This window comes from Pleurodeles waltl, chromosome 1_2, assembly GCF_031143425.1.
Source record: "Pleurodeles waltl isolate 20211129_DDA chromosome 1_2, aPleWal1.hap1.20221129, whole genome shotgun sequence".
Taxonomy (NCBI): domain Eukaryota; kingdom Metazoa; phylum Chordata; class Amphibia; order Caudata; family Salamandridae; genus Pleurodeles; species Pleurodeles waltl.
In genome coordinates this window covers 47,082,089-47,099,949 of record NC_090437.1, presented here as the reverse complement: position 1 = coordinate 47,099,949, position 17,861 = coordinate 47,082,089, and the positions used below count along the sequence as shown (strand labels likewise).

General features: G+C 42.7%; 1 protein-coding gene across 1 annotated transcript in view; it reads left to right on the top strand.

Moving 5' to 3' along the window:
* The window catches only part of ARHGAP24 (Rho GTPase activating protein 24), a 1,380,530-nt gene that overhangs the window by 11,855 nt on the left and 1,350,814 nt on the right, over positions 1-17,861 (top strand). The window lies entirely within an intron of this gene.

Genomic DNA, 17,861 nt, shown 5'->3' with positions numbered 1-17,861 from the left:
TGAAAAACTGCAGAGTGCGGAAACAGAGAGGAGAAGAGTAGGGTAGTGGAAGAGGGAGGCACGGGGTACAGCTTTAGTCATCAACAACCCCGAGCTCATTCTAAAAACTTTGGACCCTGACCTTTTTTTTTTTTCTTTTTAGAAATTAGGCACTGGTTACAACGATTCCTCGCTGTCCATCTCTATGTTTTGTTCACTTAAGCCAAGGCAAATGTAAGTCTCTTTAAAGAGGGAGAGGGTGGCCGAAATCACAGTTTTTCCCTGTGAAGTTTCATGAAATTCCTTCCAAAATGATGCTTTTGGTGCAAAATGTCATTTTTCGGTATCTTGCTTTACTTTTTTTACATGAGTGTCCACTTCAGGTTGAAACAGGCTTGCGCGATACTGATAGGATACTTAAAAAATGGCTTCTAATTAGATATTTTCTGCTCAAATTAATCTTTTGCATGAAAACAATTAACTGAAATTGCTTAATGCAAAATGTCAAGAAATTTCTGGAATTTTGCATAACCCAAATTTCAGGAGTACACAGATTCCGCTAGTGCAATTAAAATGTATCCAGGATCTAACTTTAAGCATTTCCTGAGGAATGATGGACATGAGCTTTGATGTCCCGTGTTAGCAGCTGCCACCCTTGCTTTCCCTTTTGCTGGCCTGGCACTATCATTACCACATCTGTTTCACAGATCGCAGAGGCAATAGCAGGCACAGAAAGCAAATAGAGCTGTTTCCTTTCTGCAGTAGGGGATCACCCCCCCCCCCACACCCATCCGGCTCTTCAGGTGATGGGCTATAAGTGTTTCAAAGGCTCACAAGAGGAAGTAGATGTAAGAAAAGCATGACACTGGTGCATTGTGTACAGGCCTCTTCAGCTGCCTCGTCCTCCTCGATACGCAGTGGTGCCTGATAGTCATGTCACTGTTCTCCTCCACCATGCACCATATGATGAGGCTCCTGGAAGGGTCTAAGCCTTTCTTGTGTTTCCCACAACAGAGCAGGAGGCAGAAGATTGGCTATGATGCTGGAGTTAGGAGTTCTATTACTCTGAAATCTGAATGACACAATCCAGGCACCACTGGTACTGGCCCCATAGGATATGCTGCTGCCAGGCTTCCTGGTGTTAGGTGTGTGTACGTTGACGTGGAGTTCTGAATTTAGGCATTAATCATGGTTGTCTCTGTCCTTCATGTTAGATGGATATGAGGATGACTGAAGACGGTGTCTGTAGTATGCCACAGATGATTTCAGACCAATGAGGCAGTCTGTTGCCACATTGTCTTCTATTCCTCTCATCACTTCAACAGCTACACATCCACGGGAGTGATAATGATGGCTATGAAAACTTATTAAAAGACTTGAAACGTGCATTTTAAAAGTGCTGAAAGAGATAGGTGAACTTTGGTAGAATACAAAATCTAGAAAAAGAGACAATGATTTATTTCATCTGTCACTGCCTAATTTAGCTTTCTAGGTATCATCTGCCTACCCCTATCCCCGTTTTCCTCAACATCTCAACATGTAATTGTTCAAATGATTATCTATGGCACTCTGCATATGTGACATTATCGGACGTTTTCGACATCCCAGGCCACCAAACAGACCTTACTCCCAGGAACGGCTTCACCGCCAGAAGCCTATGACTGACAAGTCTCATTTTTTGCCTCAAATAATCCTCTGCCCTTCTTCAAACTCCTCTTCCTTTTCCCAGTTATATACCTGCTTCTGCATATTCCTACCACTATCTATAAAGTCGTACATCTGCAAAGACAGACTTGCCACCTCCAAAAGCTTGTAATGTCAGTGATTTTCTTTATGGCAAGAGATTGTTTATTCTTGTGTACACCACTATGGAACACCCTTTCCTGTTTCTTCAGAGTCGACAAGCGATCTCCACCCTTTGTGAGATGCACTCGTTAGAGTGAACGCCAACTGATTCACTGCTCGCGGAAGACATTAAGGTACCTTGTATATATTATAATGATTGACACATTTTGTATCCGCTATCACTACATCCCAATGTAGGTATAGGTAATAATAGTTGAATTAAATAGTTATTAGTTGTAGGTAGACGATGCAGAGATCGAAGTAATGATATTTATCATGGCGACGTAGTAGTAGGAAATGTATTGGGTGCAATATAATTTTAGGTCTATACAACTGATCTCGATATAGAGTTGTACTTTAACGTTAAGTCTGAAGCCTCCCTCTCTCAGATCAGCTCTTCCCTCTTATACTTCTGCCGCTGATATCCTGCAGACAATCCCTCTGCAACCTAACTCCATTGAAACCCCTGGCTTCTCCCATACTCCATGCTGGATCCTCTAGAGCTAGTCTATGGAGTCTGCACGGTCCTAGTATAACCTGTGGGACCTAGTATAGCCTGTGAGACCTTTATAGTACGCTCTCTGCAACATTCCAACATTTAATTTGTGTACAATTGTATAATGTCTGCGATTCCACTTCCTTGAAAGTTTCATGCTCTAAAAATATGTTATAATTGTAAAGCCTGTGTCCTGTTGCTGGTCTCTAATTACTCTCCACTAAAAGCATCTCCTGTTCAGAGTCTGCTGCCTTCCTGGACCTGGACCAGCAGATATAAAACTTCCAAAGTAAATAAGAAGTAAGCTGACTCCAGGTTTTAATCCTGGTAGTGAGACACAATCTACCCTTTGCCTTCAGAAGTTCCTAGGGAGTAGCGATATTTGTTATTAGACTCTAAGGAAGAATTTTGTTCTATAAATTGATAGTCAATTATTTGTAATTACATATCCTCACCAAAATCCATAACAAAGTGGATTTCTGTAATGTTGGAAATGTTACAAACAACGTTTTGCTTTTCCTAAAATAGCAAAAATATTATATGTGGGTTTAGGTGAATAAAGCCAGCAAATATTGGGGAGATGTGTTGGTTGGGGGTGGGATCTATCTATCTGTCTATTTATCTATCTATCTATCTATCTATCTATCTATCTATCTATCTATCTATCTATCTATCTATCTATCTATCTATCGATCGATCTATCTATCTATCTATCTATCTATCTATCTATCTATCTATCTATCTATCTATCTATCTATCTATGTCCTTATTGCTCTCCGTGTATATCATTCGGTCTCCCTTTTCTCTATCCCCTTTCTTACCTACAATCACACACACACTTTCTCCCTGTCAGTTGCTGCGTCTCAGTCTGTCCCCCTCTCAGCCTCAGCCTTTCATTTTCTTTGCTTCCATATCCGGTATTCCCTACCTCTACCTTTTAGTCTCCTTTTCTTTCTTTCTCTCTCTCTCACGCTTTGTCTCGTCCCCTTTCTCTCTATGTGTGTCTCTCGTGCCCCCTGTCTCTTTAGTTTGCGTCCTCCCTTTGGTCCCTCTTGACACATATGCACAAGGGGGACCGCGAGCTCACACACACACACACACACACACCCTTTTTCTCTCGCATATAGTTTTGGTTGCTAAATATTCTTCATTGCATGTGGAGGTTGTACGTAGCAATCTACGTTTTGTAGTATGCGCACTACACCATGGATGGTTACTTGCACTCATCTGCAGTTGTCTACTCCCTCCATTAAATGGAAAACTACGCTCGTTTTGCGATATTTCACTGGACCTTTGAAGATATCTCTAGAGCCTTTCAGGTGTTAACATTCTGTCCATTAAGACCGGAATTAGATGTGCACAGGTAGTTAAAAGTCCTCCTCATATCGGCGGAAATATATCAGATGTGGTCTTTACCAGGTGTCTTCGATACACAACACTTTCACACAACCAGTCCTGTGATTGTAAGACCATAACTGTTTAAGTACCCTCTACACCGTTAGTTAATATGACCCCCGTATTTTAACTTCTAAGATAAAAGGGCAAAATGCAAGGGCTGTAACACAGGCCACTGCAGCCCCTGTGGCACGGGTCACCCACCCTTCATGGGGTCCCGATTCAGTCCAAGGCCAACAACTATCAGTGAGATATGGGGGACTCAGGGGTCCCCTCATCACATTCTGCAGCCCCCCCTCCCCCTCCCTTTATCAGTCTGCATTAAGACAATGACAAAATATAATTTCCCCTGACTGCTGGCTGTTCCATTCAAGCAGTGAACTCTATATTGCATAATGTTGAAAAGTGTGGCAAGGCCTAGAACGCATCTTCGTGGCCATTAACATTATAGACATGGCAATCATAACCAAAAATGAACAGCTGCTGCCATTTTTAGCCAGTCCTGACTTTTCAGCCTAAAAAAACACTTTCAATGTTAGGACGCGCAGGTTAGTCGCTCCCGGCATGAAAAGTGCTGCTACAAACACAGGGTGGGTGGAAGGTTTCACCCATGACATTGGGTCACCTGGCAGTCGAGCGTTTTATTCTCATTTCACCCAGTGGCCTTTGACTGAGAGAAAGCGGGTGAAAGACAATCTGGTGAAACTAAGGGGGGTAGCTGCTACTACTCTTGCTTTGCTTATCCTTCCCCCGACCCTTTCCTTGTACCCCAGCTCTCAGAGAAGGGAGTGGCAGAAACCGAAAGTAAACAGGACTGTAGAAGATGGATGGCGAAACATTGCAGCACTGATGCATGTCCTTGGGGGTAAGTAAGGCAACCCTCGGTGCAAGCACCTTTTTCCACCATATAACAACAGATTTGTGGCAGTAGTAACGTGACCAGAATGCTGTGCGTGTTTAATGTGCTGCATTTTCTTGTGATGGTGATGTGTCACGATGTTTCGTGCCGATGTATTGCTCTGTGTTGTTGCTGAGTTGTACTGTGGTTGTTAGGGTGCATTCTGTTTTGACCTTTTTTCTGTACCTTATTACGTTTTCTTGTTATTTTGCTTTGTGTTGTGCTATTCTGTTTACTACAAAGATGTCAACAAATACTGCAACATTCTCTGGCAAAGGCAGCGCATTTCTTCAATGTTCCCATGAGAAACAACCACTTACTAGCCGCTAAAATGATATAAAATGCCACTGCACTAGCTCTTGGAATATTTAAGACACTATGCAGCCAAATAATGTGGCAGAGAGAGGACTTATATTAGCACTTTCAGTGCTCACTTTATGTGATGCCTTCCTAAGAGTCTTGTTTTCTTTCTGTACTTTTCTTGAACTTCTTGAAGTTCCTGAGTTACAAGTAGAAGGCTACTGAAAGCCAAAGCAAGGAACACAGGACAACCCTGAGATATCATTGTGGTCAGGGAGTGTGTTCATTACTTGGGATATCCCTTTCATCTGAATGAATCAATGTCACTGAGCTTACACACAGCGCACATAAAAAGGAGGATAATAATAATTACGGCTACCTAACCCCCTTTTAGCCCTACTAGGATATGAATGGGGTTTACTGCTTGGGGTCCGTCCATTCACTGCAACAGCACTGCTCCTGGTAAAGCTTGAGCTCACCTTGCATTGGGGTGTAGACGCAGCCCAACCACTCCTGACTGGTTGAAAAGCATGTCATACTGTGATGTCACCAGTGAAATATATGCCACATTACAACTTCCCACGACTCACCCTAAAAACATCTGGAAACTACTTAGTGAGGGGAACACCATGATTCCGATTGATTGCGAATGTTTTGTACGATTCACCAGCCCAGCTTTTTTTGTCCCCCTGTAAACTATTGGTATGTACCACCCCTGCAGTAATGCCCACAATGAGCTCGCCTACCGCCCCTTCCACGATGTAAGCCCCACACTCCTTGTTGTTGTGTATTTAATACCATGATTCTCTTTCTGAATGGCCCTTCCAGAATCCTGTTGTACATTAATGAATGTCATTGTTTCCCCCACACTCAGGGTGGTGTATTTGTATGCTTTCTTTTTGTATTTTTAAAAAATTATAAATAAAAAACAAAAAAATATATAATTACAGCACAGGATAAACCAAAACCTAACTACTACGAAGTCTTTGCTCCAATGGCAAAAATACAAAATCCTATACCAAAATTAATACATTATTTTTACCGAATGTTTGGACTTCTCATTAACCATGGAAAGCCATGTAATATTAAAAAAGGAAAAAACAACTTTACACTAAATGGAACCGAAATAAAAATGTAATACGCAGTGCACAAAGACTGATTGCATAACACTGTCTCTAATGTGCAGAACTCTAGCATTGTCGGCCTTCCTAATTTCACTTTTCATTCATTTTACACTGGTGAAAGCCAAAAATATAGAAATCCTGCTAATGCTTGTTGCTGCCATCGACTGTGAAGCAAAGATCATGCGTTTGAATCCCAGCAAGGCCTACTCAGCCTTTGATATATCCAAGCTTCGTATATTGAGTATTTTTTAATTAGCTCCTGGTTAGATGGTTTGAACAGTGCTCAGAAGTGATGGAGGTACAATACATGATAGGTAACCTTCACTCCCTTCAAGTTGGCGAGTGTGGATGCAGGGAACTAGGTGACTGTAAGAGCTGTAGTGTGCACCAGACCACAAGGCAAGCCACGAGTCTGAAGGACTCGGAAGAATGTCACTTTGCGGTGCTCTCCAGAAGGAAGAACAGCCCGTGCAACGGTAATGGAACGGGTCCCATTATGACTGCAGGAGGCGACTGCCTGCTTGTGGGTTTTCATGGATAACAGAGGAGAGTGGCACTTTTCAGTGTTGGTCAGTTGGAGTCGAACTCTTGTTTTCCTCTTTTCTAGGCCTTCATTTCACCTCTTCTGTAGTCACCTCCTCCTCAATCTTTAGTGTTGCTTCAGAGATGTGAAAAGTGATTTAACAGCTATTAACCTAATATATAACACAACATTACATAAGATGAACTCTTTAAGTAGTTTCTTAAAGAGAACTAACATTGCGAGTACTAACTTTACCCCCATCCAGAACGTCTTTCCTTCTGCCCATATCCTTCTACCTGCTGCTTTCCTGTTGTTTTCCCATTTACATGGTGTCAGACCACTTTTAAATCCACATTTTCTAACTGTGTCAAGAACCCATTTGGTTATTTATAGCTAATCAGGTAATCACGCTTTTTTTTATTCAGTAGAAAAGAGATTACCTATATTATTCCAATACATTAAAACATTGTAATCACTCTTATTTGCCTTCAGAAGACCCATCTTTTGAAACCCTTTATCGATTTGGCCTCTTGGTTGCCTCCTATTTAAAAAAGCATAAAGATCATTGCATACATTTTTTTATGCACGGACTTTCAGTCAGCCCTCTTCATTCGTTGATCTGTTCAACTGTGTTATTACGTTTTGGTTTTACCCACCACATTATACAGTATGGGCCAGTAGGTCAGCGCACATCATCCACAGATTCTCTTGCACTATCAGTAGTGGAATTCTTCCTGATTACACGTGCACAGCAGCCTGGAAAGGAGGGCATTTCAGTCCCAGGGATGGTATGCTTACACTGCAGGGCCACTCCTTAATTTTTTAGTGCATATTTGTTTGTTTGTCGATATAGTGCATGCTTGCAAAAAATACATTGAAAAAGATTTGCACGTTAACCAAGTTCAGACCTATTGACTTTGTCGATGCTTGATTTAAAGCCAGAGTACTCCAGATAAATTTGCTTTTACTGCAAAAGGGGGAGGGCCACAGACGTAACAGGGACAGAAAGGGGATATGTTTGGTCGCCCATCTCAGGCCAGCCAAACATGCATGCGCACTAGGCTCTGTCCAACCCGGTAACGCAGTGCCGAATTGAAGAGAAAAGGCAGAGGCTCCCACTCTGCCTCAGAGCACACAGCCAGGGCGCTACTTCCAATCCTACCACTGCTTTTTTGCTGCCAGCAGCATGAAAGCAGAGTTATGATTGGACACATGGCAGGCTGGGAGCCTGAGCCTGCAGCTGAGGAGCTGTGAGGTGGTGGCATGGTGCAGCAAAACAGGTACGTTTTTTAAAGTATTGTTACTTTTTTTTTGGTCACTCCCCTGCCACATGCTGCTCCGCCCCACTCCATCTCCCTCCCGCGAGCCACGACTGAGGTAGGGCATATAAGTGCAGCTGCCGATATCCAAGTATCTCATACCCCTTCACAGTAAGCTTCTTGAAAGCCTAGGATGCTAAGGACCTCTTTGTTAACTCAATGAAATCATCTGAACGTGGCAACCTCGGACTTTGTGATATGCAGCACAGAGTTGGTTCACTTAAAAATAAAATACACTTGCTCAGTTCCTCCCTCCTTCCCTCTCTTGCTCACTCATTCACTTCCCCACTCACTCACAGGCAACAGGGTCCCCTGCTTTCTACTGACATCAATGTTTTTTCTTATTTTGTGGGTGCTCACCACATACTACATCAAAGTTTTTCTTGGATCTTCTTTGAGTTTCACCCTAACACTACTCCTTTTTACGTGACCGAATAGAAGTAGGAGAAACGACTTGCAGCTTGCATGCTCCGTAAAAATGGAGATTGGGAATTCTGTAGGCACACTTTTTGCAGAATTCATTGGTCTTCTACTCGTGTTTATTTTTTGCAGAATTCGTTGGTCTTCTGCTCGTGTTTGTGTTTTTGGCAGAAGTCATTGGTCTTCTGTTGGTGTCTAGCCTTTGCAGAATTCGTTGGTATTCTGCTCATGTTTGGTTTTTGCAGAATTAATTGGTCGTGCTTTGTATTTGCAGAATCCATTAGAGTTCTGCTCCTGTTTGGTTTTAACATGCCACCATGTAGTAGTTGAAGAACAGTACAATATGCAGCGTTGAAGAACTTTTAGACAGATGAGCTACACCCTCCTGATAAGCCCCTTAACCATCAGACGTTTTATTTATTTTTCCTTGATAACAGTGTCCAGAAAATAAGCATATGCCATTTGCTGGTTCATGCCGTGTTCAGATTGAATATATTCCCAAAACTTGACATGAGGCCAGTTTTTGTTTGTTCTACACAATAATCCCTGTCAATAATCTCAGGAGTTTAGTGCATATTTTTTACCAAGTGTACAGTATATGAAAAACACTGCCTACAAAATTACAAGCAGGTCCCATGAGTAAAAGTGTCCCTTCTCGATTGCAGAGGAACCCCTCTGCGACGCCATTTTGAAGGTTTACACAGTCATGGCGCACAAGCATGTGAAGCGACAGAGCCTTTCTTCTGTCATGATTTTTTTCAATATCTGATCTCGAGCACACCGGGAAAGTCAAAATTGACTGTGTTGGAAGATTCGCAGCGGGGTTCGCACAGTGATTTGCATCCGATAATTTTAGTGTTTCTCACACTTCAGGGCCGCTTGGCGTGTTGACTCGCAGCTTCCTGATTATTTTTACCGTGACCCGCTGCCCTTTTGAAGTACGTTTTCTCCCCAGAGCTATTAATGATCTGCGATATTTCTTTGTGGCATGAATATGAAAAGGCCCTGCTGGCGCGGGCTCCGCGTCTCGCTGTTCCATACAGTTGCAAGGTGGCAGGTGCCCGAGTCATCCCTCTTGTCAGTCTTAGGGAAGCTATATATCCCAGCAGAGATTGCTGCTCAGTACTCACTGATTCCCTTACAATCTTTAAATCTAGGAGCTTGACGAATAAGTTTAAAATTAATAAAAAGCTACAACAACAAATCCTAGTCATAAATTCTAACTGAACAGGAAAAGAGTTAATATATATATATTTTTAGGGGAATATTTTAGAGCCTGTAGCCCCACCTTAGAGCCGCCATTTTATGCTAAGAGGGCGCTACAGTGGCTTGCCCAATACTTTCTTTGTAATCCCTTAGCGCCACATTACGCCAGGTATAATGTATGCACAAAAAAAGCGCCTTGTCCCTCCCCATAATGCATGGTCTTCTTTTCACTGTCCCTAACGGAAGGGTGGAGGCCTGGTAAAGTGATTGTTATGTGGCCCTCAGGGTTCTGGTACAGGTATTCTCTGGTGTACAGTAGGTAGTACCAATGAGTCTGTGGGAGGACAAACTCTGTGTCCCCTGAGGTCCAGGGTAAAGGCAACCTGCTCAGGGGTCATCGCTTGAGTCTCCCCACAAAGGTTTGTGAGCTGTGCCTCTGTTTCCCATGAGCCCTCCTGTGGTGGATCCAGTGCACTTGTGCCTTGCTGCTGGCCTGCTTACCTCTCAAGGAGGTCTTTAATCCGGGGGAGCAGCATGAGCAGCCGGTGGCCCACCGTCATGTGATCTCTCCTGGGGAGTGAAGGGGTTCATCCTCCCAGGATCCACAGCCTCCATCGCTAAATGGTTCTCCAGGGCCAGGGTAGGCCACATCTGGCTTGAAGGCTCTAGCAGGGGCCCCCTTTCCTGCTGTGTATAGAGGGACTTGAGGCCCATAGGAGACTGTGTCCTAAAGCCTCAACCCCTCCCCTGACCCTGAACACCAGGGTTTGTGCATGTCTGGAAGGCCTTCTATGGCATCGTTATCTAGACATAAGCTAGTGGCTGGGGAGGAGAGAGGCACCTCTCCGCATAGGATCCATGCTAAGCCCCAAGGCCTTGTGTTTCAGTGAGGAGGCCATCTCAAGTTTAATTCTAGGGGTTTCTTACCATATTTTACAGGGTTGGGTATCATTTCGGTTTAAACAACTTGTCATCATCTACATCATGTAGCTAAACATCTTGCAGTATGAATAATGATGAAAATGGGCCTCCTTTTCTAGTTGGGGTGAAACAGTAACAAATATTGAGGCAGATTAAAAAGTGGGTGCTGATCGAAGCAGCTGAAAGTCAAGCTACTGTTTGTAAGAAGAGCAAACTGAACATACCTTTGCTATTCAATACTTTTGCAATGTAAATGTCCAAGTATTAGAATCACAGTGTGGCCTGCCCTTCCCTTCTGAATCTGCTTTTGAGCAGTCATATGCTTACCTTACGACACAGAAATCCGCCCATTTAAAATGTTTCCAAATTCAATTGTTGAAGAGGGGTTTCCTTTGAAATACAATATCACCACGCTCACCACCTCTAGAAAGGGTTTTGCTGAAACAAAATCTCCAAGCGCCTCTAGAGGTTGCACATCCTTAGTAGACCATTTCTGTTAAACAGGTCAAAATACCAGCTGAGCCATGTGCAGAAGCAGCTGTACAGCTATTTGCTTTAATTTATCACTGGAGACATGGGATTAGCAAAGTAGAACAGCTTTGAAAGGTTAGGGCAATGCTGCTTCCTTTAATTTCACAGCTTGAGGTTGCCATGCCTATTACTGTGTGTATTTCCAAAGACGACTGTGCATGCTGCATTTTCAAAATTCGCCTCTTCAACCGTAGAATATAAATTGCTTTAATATAAAACGTAATGAATGCATCGAAATTATACACTGTGAAACCAAATTAGGGACAGATTTACAAGCCCCCAGCGCCGCCTAAGCATCATTTTTAATAAGCGCAGGCGGCGGCAAGGTGGCCATTCCCCTGTGCCATATTTACAAAGTGGCGCAATGCATGCACCGCGCCCCTTTGCAACCCCTTGCGCCACATTATGCCTGCGCCCAGCATAATGTATGCAAGAGGGAGAGTTCTCACGCAGGGAGGCCCGAAAAAATGGCGCAGTGAAATTTACAAGATTTTACTTCACCATTTTTTCCATCATTTTTAACACCTGTTCAGGGCAGGCATTAAAGTGACGCATCCATAATAATCTATGGGACTGTCTGTGCTTTGCTGCACTAGCATGAACATTTTTGACACTCTTGCGGCAAAACGCCACAACAGTGTCAAAAATGTTGACGCTGCTGTGATAACGACTGCCATGGTGTGCCGTATTCTAACGTAATCGGGACCGATGCACCACTTTCTTTTAAGTCTGCCCCTTAGTGTCCTGTTGCTGGCACAGGGTTTATATATCTATATTTGTATCTACATCTATAGATATCTATGGCTATCTATCTATATATCTGTATATATAGCTATGTGTAGATATTCACCAAGACTGCTGTAAGAGGTTTACATCTTGCTTTGACACTGTTTAATTTATCCAGCCATTATTTTTCACTCTGTTGTTTACCTGGTCCTCACTGTTTCTCAGGCAGGCATTTGCTGTATTGACAGAAGAGAGCATGCATATTTTAAAGTTTCTAACAGTTCATTTGCCTAAAATATATGAAATAGAAAAAAAAACTTGTATTGAAGAAGTGAATATTTGCACATGTTATTCATACAGTTATGTTTCACCAATTATCTGATTTCTGAAAGGTTTAAGCACAGAAAAAACAAATAACTTCTCTCTTGATGGTTGTATCACAGAACCCTGCATGCATTTACCCTGCATGCCGTTACAACGCACTCTCTACCATGACTGCAACGTTACCACACATTACTTTACCATGCAAGTCATTACAACAACTTGCCTTGGCGCTAGACTTTGCCATTTATAAATTACTATTCCAACTCCAGTCTACGCAACAGTAGGGAAGGAGTTAGACTTAAAAATCCAACAGCAGTCTTTTTTTAAAGTGTATTAAATGAAAAAAACAACTGTTGTTCTGTTCCTTTCTAAATTACACAGACAGCGCCAACATGTTTCCGACTGTCATAACTGCCGCTGTTTACAATTAAGTGCTGATGCCAAGCACTGGAAACCTGCAACTCAAATAAAGCACTGATTCAAGGGCCTTCTAATTTGGAAACCCATTGGGTTTTCTGTGAGAAGCTTGCTAGCGGGCAAGAAATTAGGATTTGCCAAGATTCGTTTTACGGGTGGGCAGTGAGGAATCCCACTCAGCTCTTTCTACCTCTCGTTAATATTACCCATTGTTATTCATTTTTATTGGTTGTATAAGTAGAAAATATGAGAAGTTGAGACAGTTCCAAATAGATATTAATATGTGTTTAGGTTTCAGTAGTTTGTGCACAATTTAGAGTATAATCAACAATTGAGCAATGCTAGCCTTGCATTTTACTAAGTATCCATTTTCAGTTTTCACGTGTGGCATATCACAGTTAAAGAAGCCATTCTATTGATTATACTAATGTTTATTCTATAATTGATGGCGACTATTGAGATTGCAACAAAACAATAGTCATTCTCAACATCTTACCCTGCTAAACTGCCAGCGAGTGTCATGTCCCCCCCAAGTTTGCATTCCAGCTAATATGACCAGATAAGATTCACATTTTTTGAAAGGTTTATCTCTATTCACTTTATCTTTTGTGGGTCCAGTAACAAAGCCCAGAGGAAAGCCTTGGAGCCATTATATACAAAACCCACAGATGTTAATGAGTATTGTTAGAAATGGGGTCTTTGGTTGGCAGTCAGGTTACCCCCTGTCCAAGCAAGGACCCTTTTTCTAGTCAGAGTATAGGACAAACGCACCTGGTTAACCCCTGCTAACTCCCTTGGTAGCTTGGCACAAGCAGAAAGGCTTAATCCACAAGCAATGTGTAAAGTATTTGTACCAACACACACAGTAATACAGTAATAACACTATAACATGGACACCACACCAGTTTAGAAAAATAGGCAATATTTATCTAAATCAAACAAGATGAAAATGACCAAAATCTAACAAACACAAGTCAAGTTATAAATTTTCAAATGAATAAGAGTCTTACTCCATATAAAACAATGTAAAAGTTGATTTTACACAAAGTACCTGATTTGCATAAAAAATAAAGCTGCACGGGTCAGCGTATATCAGAAAAGTCAGCAATGCCTTGATTCCTTACTCGCAAGTGAGGCCATGTGTCGTTTCTTCTCTGGTCGGGTAGGTGATGCGTAGTTTCTCTGCCTCGCAAGAGAGCAAGGTGTTGATTTCCAGACGGGGCACCTCAGATCCGTGCAGGTTCACAATGACTTTGATGCCCAGGGACGATGCATGAGTAAACCGGTCGCACGTCGTTAGAAAACCGCACTGTGTGGGGTTTGCGTTATCAGCAGCCGCAAGCGGGTGGTGCATCGTTTCTCCAGCCGCGATGCATCGATCTCCCAGCCCCGATGCAGGTGGAGCATCGATTTCGGCTGTGAAGTGGGTGGCGCATCGTTTATCAGCCTCGTTGCAGATGGTGTGTCCAAAATTTCCCTGCACGGCATTCTGTGTGTGGATTTCAGCTCTTGTTCTGCCAGCTTCACCTTTCAAGGGCCCAGGAACTGGATAGGGCACCACTTGGCAGGACAGAAGTCTCAGCAGAAAGTCTGGGCGCTGGCAGAGGAAGTCTTTGATGGCCCTGAGACACAGGAAGCAAGCTCAGTGCAAGCCCTTGGAAATTCTTCTTCAAGCAGGAATGCACAACAAAGTCCAGTCAGTGTCCCCTTTCACAGGCAGAAGCAGCAACTGGAGTATAGCCCAACAAAGCACAGTTACAGGCAGGGGCAGCACTTCTCCTCAGCTCTTCAGCTCTTCTCCTGGCAGAAGTTCCTCTTGGTTCCAGAAGTGATCTAAAAGTCTGGGGTTTTGGGTCCACTACTTATGCCGCTTTCTGCCTTTGAAGTAAGCAAACTTCAAAGGAAAGTCTCTGTTGTTCACAAGATCCTACCTTGCCCAGGCCAGACACACACCAGGAGGTTGGAGACTGCATTGTGTGAGGGCAGGCACACCCCATTCAGGTGTAAGTGACCACTCCTCCGCCACTCTAGCTCAGATGGCTCATCAGGATATGCAGGCTCCCTTTGTATCACTGTCTAGAGGGAATTCACAAACAGCCCAACTGTCAGTCTGACCCAGACAGGGAATCCACAAACAGGCAGAGTCACAGAATGGTTTAAGCAAGAAAATGCCCACTTTCTAAAAGTGGCATTTTCAAACAAACAATTTAAAAACCAACTTTACCAAAAGATGTATTTTTAAATTGTGAGTTCAGAGACACCAACCTCCAAATTTCTATCTGCTCTGAAAGCGAATCTGCACTTTAAGAATATTTAAAGGCAACCCCCATGTTAACCTATGAGAGAGATAGGCCTTGCAACAGTGAAAAACGAATTTAGCAGGATTTCACTGTTAGGACACGTAAAACACATCAGTACATGCCCCACCAGTAACATACACTGTGCCCTGCACACTGGGCTACCTAGGGCCTACCTTAGGGGTGTCTTACATGTACAAAAATGGAAGGTTTGGGCCAGGCAAGTGGGTACATTTGCCTGGTCAAATTGGCAGTGCAAGACTGCACACACAGACACTGCAGTGGCAGGTCTGAGACATGTTTACAGGGCTACTCGTGGGTGGCACAACCAGTGCTGCAGGCCCACTAGTAGCATTTGATTTACAAACCCTGGGCACCCCTAGGATGCTTTACTAGGAACTTACTAGTAAATCAAATATGCCAATCACGGAAAAGCCAATTACACATACTCTTCACACAGGAGCACTTGCACTTTAGCACTGGTCAACAGTGATAAAGTGCCCAGGGTGCCAAAAACAGCAAAAACAGAGTCCAGCACACAGTCAAAACATGGGAAGCAGAGGGAAAAAAGACAGAGGAGAACACACCAAGGATGCCGGGTCAAACAAGTATCGGCTTGGATTGGTGGAATTGTGGGTTGGGGTGGGGAGAGGGAGGGAATCCCCAAAACTATGTTCCCAGTGAAAAAGTTATTGGACTGATGTCTGCTTAATACAGTTGCAAGACTCCTTTGAGTTGTACTAGTCACAAGATGCACAGAGCATTTGTCTTTTTCCCCAAACAATTTAAAAAATGTTAGTGACAGGGTAAGTTTTAATGGACCAATGTATTGACTGCACAATTGTACTGACAGTGTGTGGAATGTATTCATAATGATTTGCTAATGTGATTTTCATACTTTCATATTTCAGGATGGTATTATCCAGCATAATAAACAAACTAAAAGATTAGGGGTGCTTTCTTTCAAGTTCAAGTAGATAGATAGATAGATAGATAGATAGATAGATAGATAGATAGATAGATAGATAGATAGATAGATAGATAGACACGAGAGAGAAAGAAAAATATAGGGGCTAGGAGATTTAACGAAAGTCTATTATCGTATGTATATTTTATTTCTGTAGCACAACCCTAGCCAAAATGCAGAGGATCACTGTACATGAACCTGGGTGAGATGTGCTGTGGCTTGTAGCATGCCTCGAAGAGGAGTCAGTAACGAGTGCAGGGGGGCGATGGAGTAGGGCTTTACCACCATCCAGATGCAAGCACATAAGGGTTTAAACAGCTGTCTGAAGTTGTTTTCTGGAAGAAACCGTTTGACTTTATGTGGAAGAGAGGGCTGGTACCAGGCCACCTTTGTGTTTTTTGGCACCTTGAGGGTAGTTACTGAAAAAAAAAAAAGTAAGTGACATTATTGTTAGGTGAAAAATTTCAGTACTAATGTAATGTTTTAAACTAAAAATAATCACAGAAATTCATCAATTATAATTAGCAGAGCTAACTATAACTTGTGCCCCTGAAATTCACTGCTGATGACCTCACATATTACAACACTCATGACATTTTCTATGGCATCATTTATAACATCACTGATGACATCTCAAATTAAATCATTGATGACATCACTGAAGATATCATTCAAGCTATACAGACCACGCACCCCCCTTTCTGTAAGAGTAGCCCTGTGGGATGGGGTCTTTGGGGCTAAAATCAGCTCCGAGAGGGCTCCCCACTTGTGCCCCCCCAATATATTTTCAAAATGTGGCAGGCCACACGCTATAACTTGTTCTACCTACCATGGTGCCATGCTCTTCTTTTAATCGCTCTTATGCTTGCTTTTATACCTTTTCCAAATTGGTATTTTGAGACTAGCAGGTGGCACGAGTTATGTCATGTGTTCTGTGATGTTAACCGTTCAGTGAAGTTCTTGTTTTTATGATTTACTTCATGTTCAATCCCTACTACATCTGACTTCCGACTGTGTGCAGTGGTACCTGGGGCCAGACCCTTTTCTGACCCTGCCGTGGCTACCGAACCCCCTCTGTGCACTGCTTTGGTTACACACTGAAGGATGTCGAACCACCATGGTCGCCCAACCCCCACCGTGCATGGCTTAACATATACCCATTTAGCGTTGGCCAAAGCTTTTGGCCAGGCCCTGCGCTCAACCACATTCAGTTGTGTGCACCAAGGGTTTGTTACATGGTTTGCCTGGCTTCACACAGGGCTTTCTATGCTAGCAGCCAAACTTCATGCAGATTAATTGAACTATGATAAAGTTCTTAGTGAATGAAACTCTAATTACCCCCCAAAAATTTTAAATAACCAACAGTAAACTCAACTTGCTGAATGTCTGCCAAATTTTGAGTAGTTCATCAAACACTGCCAAATGTATTGGCAGATGAACACTTCTTTCTCCCCTGCCTCGAAATCTCCCCCACACCCATGTGTGGCCAGCATGAAATTGAGAAAACCAAGAGTAGACTAAATATGCTAACTCTCTGCCAAACTTCATGCAGATCCATTTAATGGCGCCAAAGTTATTAGTAAATCAAAAATGTTTTGATGCCTCTTATAACTCTTTCCCCATCTCATCGGATCTGCACAAAAACTGAATTACCTGCACTGTGTCTAACTTTGTAGCTACCTGCCACATCTACCACATTTGATACAAATAAATCAAAGAGTACTAAAGTTATAAGCAATTGAAAATGGTATTGTCCTCATTTATCTTTGCCCATCTTTATGAATTAGCCCAACACTTGACACTCCAATCATAAGCCAACTTGTCAAACCTTCTGCCAACTTTTGTGCAAATTCATCACATGCAACCAGCCCCTCTTGGTGGTTTTGCACAAACTTGCAAATACTACAAAAAAATTAGCCCTGCTTAGTCCCTGCCAAAGTTTGTGGCAATAACATGAGTAAATCAAAAATATTTTTGCGCCCTTGGGTGGATTGGCACAAAACTTGACATCTCAATCAAAAACAGAAACCTTCAAAGCTTTTGCCAAATTGCATGCATATTTATCACATGCCTCCCACTGCCACTTCTGGCCCCTCCTAAAGGACTTGCGTGAGCTTGAAATTGCTATATTTTAAATATGCTAAGCCTATGTCAAATTTTGTGATCAATTAAA